Source organism: Phyllostomus discolor, chromosome 4 (assembly GCF_004126475.2).
Source record: "Phyllostomus discolor isolate MPI-MPIP mPhyDis1 chromosome 4, mPhyDis1.pri.v3, whole genome shotgun sequence".
NCBI classification, from domain to species: domain Eukaryota; kingdom Metazoa; phylum Chordata; class Mammalia; order Chiroptera; family Phyllostomidae; genus Phyllostomus; species Phyllostomus discolor.
Window position 1 is genome coordinate 17,585,175 of NC_040906.2, and position 4,237 is coordinate 17,589,411.

The window sequence follows — 4,237 nt, forward strand, 5'->3', positions numbered from 1 at the left end:
TACTGTTTGCTTGATGCTCCACGTATATCCATTTAAAAACCGAAAGAGGAGGAAGGGCCTTTACTGAAGCCCCCTCTTTGATCAGACTGCACACACTGCTGAGTTTCTGGCTGTACAAGATAAAGCAGTCAGCCTGTGTATGAAGGGCGGAAACTAGTTCCTGGTACAGAAGCTATTATTAGATTCATAATTGTGAACGACTTAAAATTAATTTATTAATTAAACGAACATGTCCTTGAAGTATGCAGTTTTGGTAAAGTGATCTTTACTTTGAATAATGCCCTATCCTCAAGTAGCTTATAGTCTAGAAAAGACACATGAAAAATTGATATATTAAATAATGATACTTAAAATAACATCAAAAATAATAAAATACTTATGGATAAGTTTAACCAAGGAGGTGAAAATTTATAATTGATGAAATAAATGGAAAGATATCCTATGTTCATGGATCAGAAGAATTAATATTGTTAAAATGACCATATTACCTTAAGCTGTCAATGTATTTAATTCAATTCCTATCAAAAGTCCAATGACATTTTTAAGAGAAATAGGAAAAAAACCCTAAAATGTGTATAAAACCACAAAAGAATAACCAAAGCAATCTTGAGGAAGAAAAACAAAGGTGGAGGTATCACATTTCCTGATTCAAACTTTGTAGTAATCAAAACTGTTTGGTACTGGCATAAAAATAGACATACAGACAAAAGGAACAGAACTGAGAACCTGGAAATAAACACATACATATCCAGTTAACTAATATTTGACAAAGAAACCATGAAGACTCCGTGGGGAAAGGATAGTCTTTTCACTAAATGGTGCTGGGAAAACTGGATATCTGCATGCAGAAAAATAAAATTGGATCCCATTTTACCCCATTTACAAAATTAACACAACATGGATTAAAGACTAAAATGTAAGAGCCAAAACTCTAAAATTACTAGAAGAAAATACAGGGAAGAAGCTCTTTGACATTGGCCTTAGCAAGTATTTTTGGGGGTATGGCACTAGAAATGCAAGTAATAAAACCAAAGTTAATAGGACTGTGTAGTCCTGTTTGTTTTAGCACAGCAAACAAATCAATCAGCCAAATAAAAAGGCAACCTAAGGAATGAGAGAAAATATTTGCAACCATCTATCTGGTAAGGGGTGAATGTCCATAACATATAAGGACTTCATAAAACTCAATAGCAAAAACAAAAACAAAAAAACCCCAAAACAAAAAAAGCAATCCAATTTAAAAAATGGGCAGAAGAACTGAATAGACAGTTTTCCAAGGAAGATATACAGATGCCCAACAAATACATGAGAAGATGCTCAGTGCCACTGATCATCAGGGAAATGCAAATTAAAGCTTCGGTGAGTTATCACCTCCTACCATTTAGAATGGTTATTATCAAAAAGATAAAGGATAACTTGAGTGGGTGAGGATGTGGAGAAACGGGAACTTGTACTTTGTTGGTGGTACAGCCACCTTCAAAAACAGTATGGAGGTTCCTCTAAAAATTAAAGATAGAACAGCCATAGGATTTAGCAATCCGATTTCTGGGTGTTCATCCAAAGGAAATGTAATCACCATTTCAAAGAGATATCTGCATCCCCAGTTCTTTGCAGCAATACTCACAACAGCCAAGAAGGGAACAACCTAAGTGCCCTTAGAGAAACGAGGCAACCAGAGGACTTCAGCAAATAGGAAGCTAAAGAGATTAGCATCGTCACACAAGAGAATAAAGAGGGTAGGGGAAAGCACTAGCACGTAGCATTAAATGATGGCAAACTAGGTTAGACCTTTCAGCAGTGCTGGCCTGTCGTCCTTGAGGGGTGAACTCTGAGACCTGCTAGTGCTTTTCCACAATGGCTGCTGATCCCCACTGCATTGCCGTTCCTTTAAGGGTCAAGGGCAGCTTGTATTCTCAATCAAGAGGCCAGGCTCAGAAAGAAGATGGTTTTTTAAAAAAGAAAACTTATTGAAAGAAAGATCTTGCAGAGCTATCGGCATCATTCCCAAATGTTATTTTTGAGCAAGGGGCCCTGCTAATCTTCTCCGTATCATTCCAATTTTAGTCTATGTGCCATCGAAGCAAACACATTGCTTTGCTTATCTGTGATGTATACGGATGTGATGCAAAAGGGAGCTTCTTCCCATGACTGCCTTCAGGTAAATGGAAAACAGCAATGATTTAAGTAAATGTTATTCATCCAATAAAAATATATTGACAGCCTCATTTTGAGTCAGGCACAGTGTGGGCCCTGGGTCACGCCATGATGTCAGTAGGTCAAAGATCCTGATGTGTGTACAATCCAGTGAGGGATACAGACAACAGCAAAAATAACTGTACACAAAAATATAAATTGCAACAGTAATAAATGCTATCAAGGTGATAAGCACAGTGCTATGGATGTTAGATTAGACATTTTTTTAAGGAAGTGATCCCCCCAACCCCTCCAAAAAGAAGAAGAGTGAGTAGCTATGATCTTGGAGATGACAGAATTGTGTACGAGGCCCTGGGGCCAGGGTGGGGGGATCCTGGTGAGGTGGCACTGAGCGATGACCATTGGAGAGAATTTGGGAGGAGGAGGGTGTGAAGAGAGGTGTCAGACCATAGAAGCTTTGTACGTTTTGTGGCCCATGAAGGAGTTCTGTCCTTTTCCTGAACACGAAGGAAAGGCATTGAAGGGCTTTAACGGTGGTGTGTTCCTGACATCTCTACATCTGGGCTTTGGAAAGATCACTGTGGCTGCCATCTGGAGAGCAATTTGGAAGGGCATGGGTTAGAGCCTGTAACACTGGTCAAAACTTACTGAGAACTGTTGCATGAAAGCAGCACTTAATTTATAAGAGAATAAAGCTGTAAAGGATATCAAGAAATTTAATCTGACATTCTCCTTTCAGACCTGTGGATGTTGCAAACTTTCAGGATAAATGACTTCATAAAGTCTCCAAGAAGAGAAAAATCTGCCGTATCTCTTGGGGACAGATACTGACATTTGACTTTATTACAGAGCATCCCATTCCAGTGTTTTAAAATGCGATGCCTTTTATTGAATAACCTTACAACAACAAGCTGGTATCATAGTTTCAGTTTTATAGACATGGAGTTTAAGAAATTAGATTTAGTATCAGTGACTTTCTTCCCAACCTCCCAGTCCCCTGAGTTGTCCAGATGACCTGGCATTAGACAGAACTGTCCTGGAGCAAATTGGATGGAAGTCAAGTGCAATGTTACTTAGAGTTGTCGGGCGTCTCCCTGAAGCTATTTCAAGCATGAGGCTACACCCTTCACCTACATTTTTACTTTTTATGTGCACAATAGGTGCATTTTCGACTTAATTCACCATTCCCTCTATGTTACTTATTGACCTGTAAAGGCAGGTTTATACCCAACAGTTTTATGAACTTATAAGGACTTTGCTGAGTTCTCATCCTTACTCTGTATGGATTCAACCAAAGCTGTGTGTCCAATGTAGTACAAATGGTGGGGTTTTCAAAGGGTTGATTCATTTTAATCTCATGGAAAATCGTGCATGTAAACTTTGTCTGTTTTTTCCTTAGGTGATAAAGCATGAAGTCTACAAATTGTTTAAAAAATGAAATCAAGCCCTGGCTGGTGTGGCTCAGTGGATTGAGTGCTGGCCTGCAAACCAAATGGTCGCAGGTTCCATTCCTAGTTATGGCACATGCTTGGGTTCCGGGCCAGGTCCCCAGTTTGGGGTATGTGAGAGGCAACCACACATTGATGTTTCTCTCCTTCTCTTCCTCTCTCCCTCCCCTCTCTCTAAAAATAAATAAATAAACTCTTTTAAAAAATTAAGTCAAATTGTTACAGTAATATTCTGTCTTAAAGGTTAATTTTAATTAACATTTCTTATTTGATCTGATTTGTAATATTGACTCCTAATTTTCTAGAGTTTCTAAGACATTTTAAAAGTGTATGATATTCTAAAATAATTCCTGGAGAGTGTCAGTGGGAGCAAGTTTTCATTATCTCTCTTCTCCCAAAACAGGCATACCGCTGGCCTGGAATCTGAACTCAGGATTTTTCATTAGCTCTTTTTAAATTGCATCAGAGAAAGTAGTTTAAATAGTTTGGTTATTCACCACAGTAGGGCATTATCACAGAAGAAAACATTTCTATATCATAAAATGATATTATAATAGATACTAAAATTTATCTTTGAAATGCTGGCCAAGCATACAGTGCTACATCTGGGTCATTCAACTGTAATTGCCTGAATA

At 38.1% G+C, this 4,237-nt stretch overlaps 1 pseudogene; it reads right to left on the reverse strand.

Annotated features, from left to right (window-relative positions):
* Positions 1-1,974: 1,974 nt before the first annotated feature.
* On the reverse strand, positions 1,975-2,088 carry LOC114495817 (annotated as a pseudogene).
* Between the last annotated feature and the right edge of the window lie 2,149 nt (positions 2,089-4,237).